We start from the raw sequence: 18,394 nt of genomic DNA, 5'->3' as shown, positions 1-18,394 counted from the left end.
AGGCTGGGCTGGTGGTGGGAGGAGATGGAACAACCTAGGGGGAGACATTGGAACCTGATTTTACTGGTTGAAAGGTTGCCCTACCACAGAGGTGACTGGTGGAGTGCGTTCTAGGACTTCCTTCCAGTTCATCATGTCTAACTGGCTCTTTTCTGAAAGCTTCCTCCTTCAAAAGAGTCAGAGCATGGACTTCCCTTCCTTCTAGTGACAGTTTCATTCATTCTGGAGGATTTTAGCTTAGGGCAGTTAAGACCTTATGGTCGATGGGTAGGGAGGAAATGAATTTCCAATGAAGTTGCATGTCTCATTTCCCTGTGGAGGGAGTAAGGGACAGGCTGTTGGTGTAATGAGACCTTTCTCTGTATCACTTTCTTTGTAGGACCTCGTGGGCCTTCGCCAGCAGGTACTATTTCTGCTCGGATTCAGTGGGGGGAGTGGGGACAGGTAAAAATGGGACTGGCTTGAGGTGAGTGCATCTGGGCAAAATGGTCTTAATTCATAGCCTGTCCTCAGCTACTGGGATCAAGCTTAGAGGAGAATATTACCCAGTTTCTGTAGGAATCTTCTGGTTATTTCCCAGAACCAGGCCATAGCTTTGGTGGCATCTTTCTGTGAAACTTGGAGTCAGAGCCATGTCTTGGGTGTTAGACCCCAGGATGATGCCCACTTTGTGCCACTTATTGGTGGGTACTGATTGTGTGCATTTGTAAGTGCCTGAAAGAAGCTACTAGTGGTGGAACGAAAATGAATTATCATCTAATTTGCTAAAAAGAGTGAAGTTTTTATATTCCCTGAAAGAATAATAGCTGCTCCCCCGCCTCCCACACATCTCTGTGGAGCTGAAGTAGCGTGTCCTCTCTAGCTGATTTCACTTTTACACAGATACTGCAGGACAATATGTCTTAGACCTCAGCTTTCTCTGTCTGATGCTGCAGGGCCCCAAGAGGAGGGGAGAGGAAATGTCCTGCAGGATGCCATGCACTGATCACTCTCTCTCTCTTTTACAGGGCTCCTGGACTGACACCTGAGGATACTTTGACAGGGATTGGTTTTTGCTCTTCTGTAATGCCTGCCTGTCCTTGCTCAGAATTCCCAGCTGCCTGTGTCAGCCTGTACCCCTCTGAGATCAGAGTCCTACAGTGACTCTGATGCATTCTTCAGGTCACCTCCTGTGACCTCTGCCCTGAGGATCTGACTGCAACACTACTTCCTGCAGTGACCCCAGAGCTCTGCCTGTGCGGTTGCTTCCAGCAGCGTCTACTTGGTTCCCAAGGGTTTCTTCTGATCCATTCTTCTCCTACAGGCTGTTCAAGAGAAGCACATTGAAGCCATTTACCTGACCATAGAGCTTTTATCATAATTAAACATGATTATGAGTTATCTGTACTCTGAGCTTTCTTAACTGAGTGGAGGCAGTAAACCACTACAGAATCAAAGGAACATATTTTGTTCCTTGAAGAGAAACTAGAGGGATCTTGGGGTGCCGTGTAAGGGTGAGCAGAGGAGATGGAAAATCAATTCGGTATCATGTCCTTCATGGCTCTTTAGCATTAACATTCAGTGCAATGGCCTTAGAATTGATACTGAGCAGCGGGCTCACTCTGCTTGCCGCAGTCTGTGCCAATTAATCACAATGAGTTAGAGATGGACAAAGGAAGTTTAATTAGATTAGCCAGCTAATCGGAAGATGGGTCACTAACGTCTCAAAAACCCATCTTCAAGGATTACAGAATCTTGAGGCAGTTATATAGGGGAAATGGGCAGTAAGGAGGGGGTGTAGAAATGTACATGATGGACTCCAGCATCTCTTATTGTTCTTTTCTCCTGTCAATGATGAAGAATATTCTACAGGTGTTCTTTCTTTCTGGAGGCCTTCTTATTCACTGGAAAAATTAATTAAAATTGTTAAGAACAAAGCTATCAGAGCACCTCAGCAGGGTTATGTGCACAGGATGGGGGACAGAAAATTGTGTAGCAATTTACAATGATCACATGCTAGAAATATTTCAACTAAGAAAGCATTATTTAGTGTAATAAGATGGCCTCACTTATGTTCACTTACAAGATGGCCTTACTTTTGTTCACTGATAGATTGTGCCAGCCTTTCTTCCAGTTTGGTGAGTATTGTGTGTGTAAGCATGGTGGAAATACCTGGGTGCAGAAACAGTGGCCCCTAGTGTTGCAGAGAACCAAACTGATGTTTCAAATGTATCTTGGCAAGTCACATTCATGGAGGTCAATTTTTTGTTTTTGAAAAAGTATAACCATCAATAAAACTACTATTTTTGGTTCCAAGTGATAGAAACCCAACTCAAGTTTACTTTGCTCATATTCCAAGGAGGGCTGGGGTCAAGTACATTTCAGAAGTGATTAGATCCAGATATTCACTGAGGTCTTTTGTCTCTCTTCTCTTTCTATCTCTATCTGTACACCTTTCCCTCTTTCCCTGTGTCTCTCTTTGTCCTTGTATATTTCTTTTATGTGTGTCTCTCTGTTTTTATGTCTGTATCTGCATCTCTGTCTCTGTCTTCCTTGTGTCCTTGTTGGTCTTTCATTGCATCTCTGCCTCTGTCTCTCATTTTTCTCTATCTGCACACTTGTTACTATTTGTCTGCATCTCTTTATCTCTTTGTGTTTCTTTTCACATTTGTCTCTATTTTCTGCATCTCTTTTTTTCATCACCTCACATCTTATCTCATCTTTGTTTCTCTATATGCGTTTGTGTCTGTCTCTGTTGTGTGTTTCTAGAGTGTCTACCAACGTTTGAATAATCTTAGGAAAGATTCTGATTGACCATGCACATCTCTCAAAAACATCATGTACATGAGATTCAAATAGTCAGCCTTTGTCCTCCCTCCTTATTGGGAACAGTCTTTCTGGATCTTGATGCTGTAAATGACTCCCCAGTGTGAAGATGTCTACACCTGCCATGTAGAAGACCATAGCTTCCAGAGCCCCATCACAGTGAAGTGGCATAAAGGGCAGTTTGTTTCTTCATATCATAGACTCCAGGAGATGGAGGTCTCCCAAGTGGCAGAGCTCCGTCCTTTTCTAGAGTGTCTTGTTAGGGGTGCTGACTCACATCCATCCTTCTCCTTGTCTTCTTCACAGTCACCTAATGGCACAGCTGAGCAACATTATCAGAGGATAGAGCTCCCCTTACCTGTGGATATAGTGACCTGTTGATTCCCGATGACATTCTTTTCCAAGTTATTAGGGAGGTTACTACATACTGTAGCTCCTTTGACGGGTGCCGAACACTGAGAGTTGGTCTGCATCACAGTCTCTGGATTTTGTCGTCAAGACAAATAAGCTGGGAGCTTATCTCTGAGTTTATGGAAGCCCATGCCACTGAGGAGCAGGCATCCTCTCATCCCTGCTCTCTTACCCACCCATTGAACCTGAAGCGCCAATGGTAGGTCCTTCCCTCTCCTGAATGAGATCAGAATAAGAACTAGACTTCCTTGGGGTCTTCCTCTCTCATAGGCTGCAATACAGGTCATCAGACATGGGCACTTATGAATGTGTGGACAAATACACTCAGAATTCTGCTTTCCAAGATCATAGTCTGAATCTGCCTAGAACAAGATGCTGAGTGGTCAGAGGTTTTGTGCAGATTTTGTCATCTTCCTCAAAGTGGGCATTGTTAGTCACCATAGGAGTCAAGAGGGACTGACACTCTTGGGAAAGTGAGAAGGACTTGTGCTGAATATCCAGGGAGCCCTTGGTGTCTATATGTAGCTGTTTGCTGTTGACTCTGCTAAGACTAGAGGCAGGGCTAGAGATGGAACCAGACTCAGAGTTTAGGGAGACATTGAGATCTGATCTTTCTAGTTGAAACTTAAGCCCTATTATAATGATGAGTGGTAGAGTATATTCCAGGACATTCATATAGTTCAACATTGTCATACTGGCCCCATGCTGGAAGATTCGTTTGTAATAAGAGGGCCAGAGTCTTCTTCCCTTCCTTCCGGGGACAGTTTCATAGAAACAACTATTTTTTAATAGCCAGATTTCATTTGGTAATCTGTAATTGGTAAGTTAATCAAAATAACAGGTACATCCTTTATAGAAAAGTTTGCTAACAAAAGAAGTGGTGTCTTAGTAGGTATATACCTTGGAGAAAAGTGTATGAGGGTACCAGAGAACAGCCTACTAGTTGTGAGTATTTAGTCTTACCTTCAGTCAAATGGTAGGATTTCCTTCTTACTCATGGCTGAATAATATTCCATTGTATATATACCACATATTCTTTGTCTATTCATCCACTGACAGAAACTTAGATTATTTCCATATCTTAGCTATAGTGAATAATGCTGCAATGAACATGTGAGTTCAGATGTCTCTTCAATTTCCTGTTTTTATTTCCTTTGGATATATATCCAGAAGTGGGATTGCTGGATCATATGGTAGTTTTATTTTTAATTTTTGGGGGAACCTCTGTACTGTTTTCCATAGTGGCTGTACCAATTTACATTCCTGCTGACAGTCACAAGTGTTCCCTTTTCTCTACATCCTCACCAGCACTTGCTGTCTCTTGTCTTTTTGATAACAATCATTCTAACAGGTATGAGGTGATGTCTCATGGTTTTTATTTGTGTTTCCCTGATGATTAGCCATGTTGTGCCTGTTTTCATGTACTTGTTGGCCATTAGTATGTCTTCTTTGGCCATTTGTATGTAGTCAGGTCATCTGCCCATTTTTTAATTTCATAATTTGTTGTTTTGTTCTTGAGTTTTAAGAGTTCCTTACATATTTTAGATATAAACTTTTTGTCAGACAGATGGGTTGTCAATATTTTCTCCCATTCCGTAGGTTGCCTTTTCATTTTGTTGATTGTTTCTTTTGCTGTGAGGAAGCTTTTTAGTTTGATATGATCCCACTTGTTTATTTTTGCTTTTGTTGCTTGTGCTTTTGTTGTCATTTCCAAAAAATCATTGCCAAGACCGACATCAAGGAGTTTTTTCTAAAAGTTTTATGGTTTCAGGCCATACATGTAAGTTTTCAAACCAGTTATTTTTTTTATTGAGGTTATGATAGTTTACAACATTGTGAAATTTCAGTTGTACATTATTATTTGTCAGTCATATTACAGGTGCACCACTTCACCCTTTGTGCCCACCCCCCACCCCCCTTCCCCCAGTAACCACTAATCTGTTCTCTTTGTCGATGTGTCAAACCAGTTAATTTTTGTGAGAGGTGTAAGATAGGAGTCAAATTTTTTTAAATTTTATTTTTTCTAGTTTTATTGAGATATAATTGACGTATAACATTGTCTAACTATAAAGTGTATGGCATAAGATTTGATATATGTATATATTATAAAATGATTACCACAATAAGTTTAGTCAACATCCATAACCTCATATAGTTACAAAAAAATTCTTTTTCCTTGTGATGAGAACTTTTAAGATCTTCTATCTTAGCAACTTTCAAATATACACTATAGAATTGTTTACTATAGTCATCATGTTGTACACATTACATCCTCAATACTTTTTATCTTATAAGTGGAAGTTTGTACCTTTTGGCCATCTTCACCTAATTCCCCCACCCTCCTCTCCCTGCCTCTGGCAACCACAAATCTGATCTCTTTTTTTATAAGTTCGTTTTTTTTTCAGATCCTACATATATGTGAGATCATACAGTGTTTGTCTTTCTCTGTCTGACTTATTTCACTTAGCATAATTCCCTAAAGGTCCATCCATGTTTTCACAAATGGCAAGATTTCCTTCTTTTTATGGCTGAATAGTATTCCATTGTGTATATGCACGTATACACACACACACACACACACACACACACACACACTACATTTTCTTTCTCCTTTCATCCATTGATGGACATTCAGGCTGTTTCTGTGCCTTGGCTATTGTAAATAATGCAGCAATGGACATGGGGGTGCAGTTATCTCTTCTACATAAAGTTTTTGTTTCTTCCAGATATATACTCAGAAGTGGAATTGCTGGCTCCTATGGTAGTTCTGTTTTCAATTTTATGAGTAACTTCCATACTGTTTTCCATAGTGGCTGCACCAAAGTATATTTGCCCCAACAGTGCACAAGCGTTCTCTTTTCTCCACATCTTCGCCAGCATTTATCTCTTCTCTTTTTGATGATAACCATTCTGACAGGTGTGAGATGATATCTCATTGTGGTTTTCATTTTCATTTCCCTGATGATTAATAAATGTTGAGTATCTTTTCATGTACCTGTTGGCCATTTGAATACCTCCTTTGGAAAAATGTCTATTCAGGTCTTTCTCTATTTTTGATTAGATTATTTGCCCTTTTGCTATTAAATTGTATGAGTTCCTTATGTATTTAGGATATAACCCTTTATCATATGTGTGATTCATAAATATTTTCTCCCATTCTGTAGGTTGCATTTTCATTTTGTTGATTACTTCTTTTGTTGTGCAGAAATGTTTTAGTTTGATATAGTCCCACTTCTTTATTTTTTATTTTGTTGCTTGTGCCCTATGTGTCATATCCAAAAAATCATTGCCAGGACCCATGTGAGTAAGCTTTTTCCCTATGTTTTCTTCTAGGAGTTTTATGGTTTCAGGTCTTACACTTAAGTCTTTAATCTATTTCAAGTTAATTTTTGCATGTGGGATAAGATAAGAGTCTAGTTTCATTCTTTTACATGTGAGTATCCAGTTTTCCCAGCGCCATTTATTGAAGACACTGTTTTCTACACTGATTGTGCTTGGCTTCCTCGTCAAATATTAGTTAACCATATAACAATGGGTTTATTTCTGGGCTCTCAGCTGTGTTCCATTGGGCTATCTGTCTTTTTTTATGTGAGTACCATACTGCTTTGATTACTACAGATTTTTTCCCCCTGATTTATAGAAATCGGTAAATATGATGCTTCTAGCTTTGTTCTCCTCTCCCAGGATTGCTTTGGAGTTTTTGGAGTCTTCTGTGCTTCCATACAAATTTTAGGATTGTTTATTCTATTTCTGTGAAAATGGCCATTAGAATTGGGTAAGATTGCATTGAATCTATAGATGGCTTTGCTTAGTATGGACATTTTTTTTCTGAACAATGGACATATTAATTTTTCTGAACTTTGAATGCAGGATATCTTTCCATTTATTTGTGTCTTCAATTTCTTTCATCACTGTCTTTTAATTTTCAGTGTACAGACCTTTTACCACCTTGGCTAAATTTATTCCTAAGTATTTTTTTGTCTTTCATGGTATTGTGAATGGGATTATTTCCTTTATTTATTTTTCAGATAATTTGCTTAATGTTAATGTATATAAATGCAACTGATCTGTGTGATGATTTTGTATCCTCCAACTTTCCTGAATTTATTGGTTAGTTCTAACAGTTTTATGCTGGAGTCTTTAGGGTTTTCTATGAGTAAGATCACATAAGCTGCAAGCAGAGACAATTTTTACTTCTTCCTGTCTAATTTGGATGCTTTTATTTCTTTTTCTTGCCTGATTGCTCTGGATAGGACTTCCAGTGCTATGTTGAATAGGAGTGTTGAGAGCGAGCACCCTTGTCTTGTTCCTTATCTTAGAGGAAAAGCTTTCGACCTTTAGTTATTGAGTATGATGTCAGCTGTGGGCTTGTCACAAAGGGCCTTTATTATGTTGAGGTATATTCCTTCTGCCTGACTTGTTGAGAGTTTTTATCATGACAGGGTGTGTTTTTTACAAATGCTTTTTCTGAATCTATTGAGATGATCATATGATTTTATCCTTCAATCTATTTTGTGGGGTATCACATTTATCGAGTTTCATATATTGAAATATGTTTACATCCCAGAGGCCCTCTTGATCATGGAGCATGATTCTTTTACTGTGCTGTTGAATTCAGTTTGCTAATATTCTTTTGAGAATTCTTGCATCTATTTTGATCAGGGAACTTGTCTGTAGTCTTCCTTTCTTGTAGTGTCCTTATCTGGCTTTTGGTAATGGAGGTCTTATAAAATGAAGTTGGGAGTATTCTCTCCTCTTTAATTTTTGGAAGAGTTTGAGAAAGATTGGCATTAATTATTCTTTAAATGTTTCATAGAATTCACCAGTGAAACCATCTGGATTTTACTTTGTTAGAAGGTTTTTGGTTACTGATTCAGTCTCCTTACTTGTTATTGATCTGTGCAGATTTCAGCTTTCTACACTACTCAATAGAAGTTTGCCAAAGCTCACTCTTGCTGCCATCAGCAGTGTGCACAGGGAGCTAGCCACAGTTTAAGGGTTGTGTGGGTAAGATTCATGGAGTGTTGGGGATGCCTGTGGTTCATTTGGGGGTATATGCTGGTGAGGCATCGCCAGTGGCTCATGGGTGGGCTTCTTGATGGAGTCCACAACATAGTTAATAGGATCTGTGCCCCTTTAATGTCCTCCAGGAGTCCTATCTGCTACTCTCCCAGCCTTTCCCCACCCCCAGTTATGCAACTCATGACTGAGTACTCTGGATGGAGTGAGAGAGAAATGGGTCTCTTTGGCAACATCCCACACCGCTGGGGAGGCTACACACTCACTCACACTCTCTTACGTTCCCCATGGGGCAGATCACAGGTTGAGAAAGTCTCTCTTGGCACTGAGCTGTGCCAGCTTGGGGGAGGGATGATGCAGGTAAAGTCAAACTGTTCCTCTTCCTGTCTGCTATGCATCCAACCTTGTATTTCTTTGCTTCAGTGGTATGCTGGAACTTCTCTGCTGGAAACCTGGATTTCCACAAAGGCTCTCTTGTCTGTGGGTGATTGTCTAAGACAGTGTTTTCCAGGGGCTCCTGGACCAGGCTCAGAGGGGCTAGAGTCAGTTCATGGGCCATGAGAGGGTCCCTAGCTGGAACTGAGGTCTGTCAGCTTGTTACCGGATGCACAGGTTGGTGAGATTCCTCCCGGGTCCCTTAGTGTATAGTACTGGGTCTTATAACTTCCACAAAGGCACTTTTGCCCATGCATAAATGCCAGTTGTTAAGAGGGGGATATGAAGGAGGGATGGTCTTATTCGGTCATGTTGCTGATGTCATTCCCCAAGTGCGTTTCTATTTCCTGATTTACAACCTCACTTTACTAAGTCATATCCTTAACCAACTTCCAATAAAACTGTGTGGTAGGTAAATTTTATATCTTTTCATGTCAAGCAGTATTTTTATTTATTCTTCATTCCTGATTGTGATTTTGAGAAGGTATACATTTATTAATAGAAAATAGTTTTCCTTTAGAACTTCAGGGCCTTCCTTATTATCCTAATGATGGAAGTATCTGGCACTCTGAGTTTTAGTCTGTTGTCAGGTTATTTTGTTTTGTTTTCTCCCACTGGGATAATTTATGATTTTCCTTTAACCTTTGAGGTTCTGAAATTTTTTAAATGATGTATTTAGCGATGAGTCTTTTTTCATTGATTTTGCTAAATATCTGACAGTCCCATTCTATGTAAAGAATTAGGTCTATTATATCTGGGAAATTTTCCCTTATTATTTGTTTTGATAATTTCTCGCCCTCATTTTCTCTGTTTCTCTCTCTAGCTCTGTTAGTTGAAGTTGAACTTCCTGGGTCTATTCTCTGTGTCTTTTCTTTTCTACTATATATTATATTTCTTTGTCTTCTTTTTCATTTCTCAGAGATTTTCTTAATTTAATTTTCCAAACATTCTGTTAAATTTTTCACTTTTTAGGCCCCTATTATTACTTTTTTAGAAGTAATATCTTTTCACTTAAGATTCTAAATAGAAAACTTTTTCATTTTTTAAAAAGAAGTGATTGCTCTTATTGTTTTGAATTAATTTTTATTCTGCTTCTTAAAATTATACTAGTGCTTTATGAATGAATCCCTTAATAAAATGCAACAATTATTAAATTTGCTTTTCTCAGTACTTTATGGGGATAGAGCCTGAATAGGGCAGCTTTTGTATATTTCTGGGACACTGATCATAGTGCCATTCAATGTAACCCTTAGATGACAATAACATACATACATGCACATACACACAAACTCCTCACACACGCATACCACCTTCAAAATGCTGGATTCTCACCCCATGAATCATTGAAATTTACCTAAGATCTATTTGAAATACCATTGTTGAAAACACTTCTCAGCAAATTTGTGCATTTTCAGGTGATCTACATTTTTTTTACACTAAAATTTTTATTTTATACATTTGGGATCATAATAACTGATCTTTTGCTTTCTTTTTTTAATACACGTTATTTAAGAACAGTTTTAGGTTCACAGTAAAATTGAGCAGAAGGTAAAAAAGGTTTTCCATATCTCCCCTGCCCTCGTCCTACATAGCCTCCCGCACCGTCAACATTCCCCACCAGAGCGGTGGTGCATTGGTTACAACTGATGAACCTACATTGACACATCATTATAACCCAAAGTCCACAGCTAACAGTAGAGTTCACTCTTGGTGTTGTGCTTCTTATGGGTTTGGACACATGTATAGTGACGTGTATCCACCATTATAGTATCATGCAGAGTAGTTTCACTGCCTGGAAAATCCTCTGTGCTCTCTTACCTGCATTATAATGATTGTCTCTTGTTAACATTCCCTGCATTTACTAATTCCTAGTCTGCATTTTTAATTATTCTCTTACTTTTACATCATAGCTTTTTCTCCTTGAATCTTCCCTATCTTCTCCCCAGACTAGATATGCATAAAGATGTGTTTCATATAACATAACTTGACTAAAAATTTATGGGCCATATGGAGGGGACATATATTTTATTAGACAGTAAAAACCCAGTCATATATTACAACTTCTCACCCTAAGAGTTCTCTTAGCAACCCCTTCACCAATCGTCTGGCACTGACCACTATTCTCCATTTTCTTAGCCTAACTCAATATCAGCCTCTCTCATTCTAGAAAGGAGAAACTTCTCCATTTAACATATGAAAAGAAATTCATCCATTGCTCCTTGTTTGAATCTCCTAAATCATTAAGGGCTCAGAAAAGCACAAGTGATTTTTTTTTAATAACATGATTCAGTCTTTTAAATAAATTAATTATGAATATAACCAGCAATGCTTCTTTAGGTATTTGTATACTATAAAGCACTGCCTATATATGGAGATTATTCAAATTCTGTCAATAGATTTTCAAGGAAAGTATTATCACTCCCACAATATGGATGAAAAAAATATAGCTCGTAAATGTTAGACACTTTAGCTAGTGTTATAAAGTTTAAAATACTAGCTATCAACTACTGAGTCCTGGATTTGGATATAGAGTTCTTTGCATCAAATTATCTGTACCAGTTATGTGTTAATATTTTGTCTTTTGTCCCTAATTATATTTTTAGCTCACTTATGGTGATGGCATGGACAGGATTAGCTTCATACATTAAATAATACCATCCTAGATGCAGTGTATGGACACAGTATTTGCAGAGTGGAAAGAATGAAGCAAAGTGCCTAAAACTTCAAGGGGCAAAATGACTCCAAGTCAAGTCACACATAGACTCAAGAGTGTGGTCTTAGACATACTGAGGGGAACCAGAGAATGTCATCTCATGATCCTTTCCCTTTCTAGAAGTTTCCAGTAGGAGACAGTGAATATAGAGGAGGATGCAGCACCATAGCTGCTGCTACATTGTCTCAACAATGTTGTCCCTCGTGGGATTTATCTCTCATGGGCTCCTGCCTTCCTTAGCCAGGAGGGGTGAGGGGCAGGGTGATGGGGAGATGAGTGTTTGGCTGTTTCTCAGGGCACACAGGGATGCACAGGGATTCTGTGAGACTGACTTAGGTTTATCTTCCTAGAAACATCCTGCAACCATATTCATTCTACTGTCCTTGATATGCCATGGTGGCATAGGAAAATCTATGTGGTTATCTAGCAGGGCTTCTTCTAAGAGGTGATGTAAACACTTGTTCTAGGGATCCTAAATATGTCTGTGGCTTTTACCCCCATTCCTTTTCCTGTTGTTACCAACCCTCAGTAAAGACAAGGTATTTAATGGTCCTTCTCAGATACCTGCATTGTTGTCTTATTCTAATGCTTTTCTAAAGGACATTTCTTTTCCTGCCTAGAGAATTCTTATCTCCTCAAGAGTGAGGAGGGGAGAAGAAAGCTTCTACTATTATCATTCATTCTTTGTAAATTTAAAGTTTGGGGAAAAAAATTTTGACTTTAGTACCCAAATTTTGACTTTTGGTACTTTTGAGGTTCAAAATTCCTTTCCCCTAACTTGTCTGTCATAACTTTTAAAAGCTATATTAAATTGAATACAGACTTATTTCAACAGTTAGAATGTCCATTCTACCTAAAGCCATCTATAGATTCAACGCCATCCCAATCAGAATGCCAATGACATTCTTTACAGAAATAGAACAAAGAATCCTAAAATTCATATGGGGCAACAAAAGACCCAGAATTGCTAAAGCAATCCTGAGAAAAAAGAACACAGCTGGAGGTATCACAATCCCTGACTTCAAAACATACTACAAAGCTACAGTAATCAAAACAGCATGGTACTGGTACAAAAACAGGTGCACAGATCAATGGAACAGAATTGAAAGCCCAGAAATAAAACCACACGTCTATGGACAGCTAATCTTCGACAAAGGAGCTGAGGGCATACAATGGAGACAAGAATGTCTTTTCAACAAATGGTGCTGGGAAAATTGGAAAGCCACATGTACAAGAATGAAAATTGGCCATTCTTTTTCACCATTCACCAAAATAAACTCAAAATGGATCAAAGATCTAAAGCTGAGACCTGAAACCATAAGGCTTCTAGAAGAAAATGTAGGCAGTACACTCTTTGACATAAGTATTAAAAGGATCTTTTTGGACACCACATCTTCTCAGACAAGGGAAGCAATAGAAAGAATAAACAAATGGGACTTCATCAGACTAAAGAGTTTCTTCAAGGCAAGGCAAAACAGGATTGAAACAAAAAAACAGCCCACTAACTAGGAAAAAATATTTGCAAGTCATACATCTGACAAAGGCTGAATATCCATAATATATAAAGAACTCACACAACTCAACAACAAAAATCAAACAACCCGATCAAAAAATGGGCAGGAGATATGAACAGACATTTCTCCAAAGAAGATATACGGATGGCCAATAGGCACATGAAAAGATGTTCATCATTGCTGATCAGTAGGGAAATGCAAATCAAAACTACACTAAGATATTACCTTACACCCATTAGAATGACAAAAATAACTAAAACTAAGAATAACGAATGTTGGAGAGGTTGTGGAGAAAAAGGCACCCTCATACACTGCTGGTGGGAATGCAAACTGGTGCAGCCACTATGGGAAACAGTATGGAGGTTCCTCAAAAAATTAAAAATGGAACTACCATACGATCCAGCTATCTCACTACTGGGTATCTATCCAAAGAGCTTGAAGTCAGCAATTCCAAAAGTCCCATGCACCCTAATGTTCATTGCAGCGTTATTTACAATAGCCAAGATGTGGAAGCAACCTAAGTGCCCATCAACTGATGATTGGATAAAGAAGATGTGGTATATATATATATATATATATATATATACAATGGAATACTACTCAGCCATAAAAAAGAACAAAATCATCCCATTTGCAACAACATGGATGGACCTTGAGGGAATTATGTTAAGCAAAATAAGCCAGACAGAGCAGGACAATCTCTGTATGATTCCACTCATATGAAGAATTAAAAAATGTAGACAAAGAGAACAGATTAGCGGCTACCAGGGGAAAGGTGGGGTGGGGGGTCGGCACAAAGGGAGAAGATGTGTACCTACAACATGACTGACAGACAATAATGTACAACTGAAATTTCACAAGATTGTAACCTATCATTAACTCAATAAAAAAAATTTAAAAAAAATAAATACAGACTTATTTCTTGGTCTGTATTTCTGCTATAACAAACTACACCAAGGGCTTATGGTGTATGTTACCTTCATTGATGTCTGAATTGGAGGGCAGGGTGTGGCAGTGGCCAAGTGTAGGAAGACAAGGAAGAGAGAAATATTAACCTTAACTAAGATGTCAAAATATTATCAGTTTATACCTGGTTATTCTTCTGTTACTAGGTGTGAAAGATGATTTGGAAAATGGTATTAAATCAGCCTAAAGCATAAGGGACCATGGTTCTAGTCAGCCCTGAGATGGAAGACAGGAAAAATTTTAATGAAAGATCTCATAAAGAGGAATTTATTGCTTCCATGGAGACATTGGATCAGAGTCACTAGGGCTTTGGTAACCGGGTGGAATATCCCAAGGATCCCATAGTAGGTAACAAGTGGGAAGGAAAAAACAATCAGGCAGTTGGAAGAATTCCGAAGAGTACAGCACATTGAGTCCCAGGGAAGAGATTAGAGGAAAAACATTGAAGAAGAGAAGGAATATGATGAAATGGGTCAGAAAATAGTGCTAAGTCATCTAGCACATCCAATCTCCTGCTCTTGAAGATGGGAAATATAACTGCAACAGGACAGACATGAGGTTGATGTGTCCTATGGTGCTCCCGTGCCATCATCATGCCCTTTTCCAATTCTCTTACTTTTCAAGCACATTCGTGTTCACAAATTCCTCTCACTGTCCATCCTTTTTTATTGTGTCTCCAGCTCCCAGTTCTGACAAATCTGAATCCTTCCCTTCCCTTTTAGGGTGTGACTCACAAGGGCCCTTGGTGTCTGGAGGCACCAGATAGCTAAGCGTAGGGCTCGGATGATGAGGATGATGCCCACCACGATGCCCACAAGGCCCACAGCCAACCCCAGGGCACAGACCACAGTCTCTGTCAGCTCTGACATCGGAGTTGGAATCTCAGGTTCTGTGAAAGTGAAGTTGTGGAGATCAGAATACAGAGTACTCCTGTGCGGGTACATGGGATGGAGTGGGCTGGGGTTTGGTTCTGCGAAGACTTAGGGCAATGGGTTTAGGCAGGAGAGTGATGTCTATAATTAGGAATCCTAGAAGCATGGAAAACAAGCTTTGGGCCATAATATTTAGAAGCTAAAAGACAGGATGTTGTGGACTTGACATAGAAAAGAAGGCTCCAAAAGGAGTGGAACTCATACATACCCCAGTGTTTCAGAAGCGGCTCATCCAGGCACCTCTGCTCCACCTTGCAATCATAAATATCATCAGCAGAAGGGAGGAGGGTGAGGTAACTGATCTTCAGGAAGGAATGATCACTCTTGGGGAGGAAACTGGTCTCAGAAACACCTTCTGTTACTGAGTGCCCATTCTTCAACCATGTGACATTGATCACAGGAGGGAAGACGTTATCCACAAGACAGATGAGGGTGTTGGGCTGACCCAGCATCACAGGAGACTTGGGAAACACAGTCACCTCAGGAACCTCTATGGTGAGGAGACAGCCCTAGTATGAATTTGAATAGCTTTGCCCTGAGATTCCACACTGCGTCCTGGAGGAGACCTCCGGCCAACATTTCCCCATTTGATACTGGAAGAGTTCTTGTTTCCCTTCTGCTTGGGAAACAATATACACTGCCTATACTTTATCCCTGTTCCCTTCTCCCTGTGGGCATGCTTGTCAAGGTAGGAGGTCTACGGGACGCCTCTTTGAAGGACTCAAGGATTGTGTTAGGGAGTAAGGATCCTACTATTACATGGAAATAGTGATTTTTGGGATGGGAGAGGATGAGGGTACAGTAATTACTGTGAGAAGATATGAGGGCTCCTTGGAAAGGAGACAATTTTATAGAATATTGAAGGGTGAGTATCTCTCCCTAGGGAAGAAGGGAATGAGGCCTGGTACGAAGGGATAGATTCAATAAAGGGAAGTAGAATGATTTATATACACTATTGGTAACAGTGGTAGAGTTGTAACATTTTATCAAGATGTCCAAGTTGTCTTTTGCCACAGCCACTCATCTCAGTGCACCCTGTGGGTCAAAACCTGCAAACTTGCTAAACACAGGCGGCCGCCACAGTCTCCTTCTTTCCAGGTCCACGTAGAACATCTCATCTCCATCAAATTCCTATGTGTACTGGCCAGAGGGACTATAAGACTGGTAGATCTTAGTGCCATGGGAGCCAAAGTGGTCAGCTGATGAGTGAAAGAGAGGAGCAGGAAGGTGGAACAGAGGGAGAGAAAAGAACCTTATTAAACAAAGTGACAGAAGAAATTGACTTTCAAATATTGTGGGCTTCATCTTTGGCTGTCTCTAGGCAAAATCCCCAGCACCTGATTCCTTCCCCCTCAGTGTTGGTAGCTGTCCAGTTAGAATCCAGTCTGTCTTTCCATATAATGTACGCTCTAGGAGGGCGGAATTTCACAGGCCGTGCTAATTCTATTCCCTGTGTGCCTAGCTCAGTGCCTGGCATGCTCTCTGCTTACAATACAGCTTGTAATGGGATGAAAGAAGAAGTGAATTAACTATCAGGGTATTAGCTTTCTTCCACAGAGATTCAGTTTACTTCCCTCTACTTCATAACTTTTATCTCTCACTTAATCCTTTCATCAGTTAATAACACGCTTATTATGGTTCCTCTCCCCTCAGGACTGGCTCAGAGCAGAACATTTTCTATACAGGGATTTCTTCCTCATTTTTTTTTTTTTTACCAAGGAAAAGCACACAGGATCTTATTATTTTAAAAGAGTTTGCTCTAACTATTGTAGGGTATGAGAAAGATTATGACAAGGATAGCAACAATGTTACAAAATATATAAAAAAGAAACAGTGCTTCTAAGGTCTCTGTTTTGTTAACTAGTGATTGTTAAAGGAGAGCAACTGATGCCTTCTGAAAGAAAAAATAGAACTTTTATTAGATTTTCGATTTCTGTTATTTCTCACTCTTCTTTTTTTTCTTGAAGGTCGTTACTAAACCTCTCCTTTTTCTGACTCAACACTTATATTCATGGGGGACTCAAGGTAGACTATGGCCCTTTCTCTCAAAGGGACAATGCACTTATCAGAGGGTGCCAAAGCAGAATGGCAGCCAGCACAGTTTGAGTCCACCCAAATGATCCTAACTGGATAATTTTATTAAGATATGTATGAGACTCTTGCCATTCCCTCTTTCTTTCCTTCCTCATTTACTGAGCATCAACAAGGGATTCAGACATTGTGAGCAGCAAGGAGTCAAACATGAATCAGACATGGTCTCTGCCCTCGAGGAGCTTATTGAATAGTTGTAGAATTGGGTGAATAAAGGACTACATATTGTATACTGTGGTGAGTTCGGTGATGGGAAAATCAACAGCCTTATAATTCAACATCTTCTATAACTACCTCATCTGCCAACCAAACAAAATGATACCGTCCTTTCATGTTCCTTGTACTTTGCAGGGGTCTGTTCTTCTCCCTGAAATGAAATTATCTTTTAGGATGTCTCAGAAAAATCTAGTTCATTCTTGAAGTTCCTACTCAATTACTAACATCAAACTCACCTATATACACTCAAAAGCCAGAGGATACTTGTGGTAAATTTCAAAAATAGTCACAAGTTCTTTGCAGCTCATTCTATCAAGAAATGTAATCTTTAACGCACCTCTTGATTTGAGCTGGTACTGTGACTTGCTTGAACTAACAGAATGTGGTGGAAGTGACATTGTGAGTTCAAGTTTAGACTCAAAAGGCCCTGCATTTTCTCTCTTGCACTGGAGCCTTCCAGCACCTGTGAATAAGCTTCAGTCAGCCTGCTGGACGATGAATCCACGTGGAGAGAGGCCCAGCAGTCCCAGCTGAACCAATTGAGGCCACAGACATGTGAGCCCAGCCTAAACCATAAAGAATTCCCAAGTGGGCCTAGAACAATTTGATGTTTTACAGATTCATGAGAAAATAATGAATCATTGTTTGGGTCATTAAGTTTTGGAGTCTATTGTTAGATACAAAAATCTGACTGATGCAACACTCTTCAAAGAAATTCTATTTCCCAGTGATTTCTTAGTGCCTTTGTGGTTCACAGGCTCCCACATATCTATACTGCCACAGGAAGAAGGTTAGATAAATGAGGGAAAAGTTATACGCTACCATAACAATTATCATTATTAACATTTGTCATACATGGTAATCATTTGCGAATACTTGCTATGTGTCAGGCACTGTATATAAACCTTAATTTGTACTTATTTATAATTTCATGTCATCATATTAAATATCATGTAGTAGTCTTCATCCCATTTTATAGAAAAGAACTCTGAGACTCACATATTTTGAGTGACTTGCCTAAGGTGATGCAGCTGATAAAATCAAAAGCAGTATTGAATTCTTATTTATTTGGTTACAAAGCCCATCTTTTTTTTTTTCTTTGCCACTCTGAACTCTGTCATTACTGTGAAGCACCTTTAACTACTGCAAGATGGTGGAGGACTTGGCCTTCTTAGTCAAACCTCACCAATGTGTAATAACTAGGATAGTATCAGGGCAAAGTAGTTGAAAGTCAGAACTGAAGAATTTGAAAATACGCAGGTTCTAAAAGACTATTACAGATGTTAATTAGA

At 39.4% G+C, this 18,394-nt stretch overlaps 1 long non-coding RNA gene and 1 pseudogene across 1 annotated transcript; one reads left to right on the top strand and one right to left on the bottom strand.

Moving 5' to 3' along the window:
* The first annotated feature begins 13 nt into the window (after positions 1 to 13).
* LOC124232466 (uncharacterized) lies at positions 14 to 1,380 on the top strand. Its single transcript, XR_006886857.1, has 2 exons — positions 14 to 403; positions 1,008 to 1,380. It is a non-coding gene; the product is annotated as an uncharacterized LOC124232466 (long non-coding RNA).
* A 13,071-nt stretch (positions 1,381 to 14,451) lies between these two features.
* LOC124232465 (SLA class II histocompatibility antigen, DQ haplotype D alpha chain-like) lies at positions 14,452 to 17,500 on the bottom strand (annotated as a pseudogene).
* Between the last annotated feature and the right edge of the window lie 894 nt (positions 17,501 to 18,394).

The sequence above is a fragment of the Equus quagga genome, unplaced genomic scaffold (genome assembly GCF_021613505.1).
Source record: "Equus quagga isolate Etosha38 unplaced genomic scaffold, UCLA_HA_Equagga_1.0 HiC_scaffold_6370_RagTag, whole genome shotgun sequence".
Classification (NCBI taxonomy): Eukaryota; Metazoa; Chordata; class Mammalia; order Perissodactyla; family Equidae; genus Equus; species Equus quagga.
This window is presented reverse-complemented; position numbering and strand designations above follow the sequence as displayed.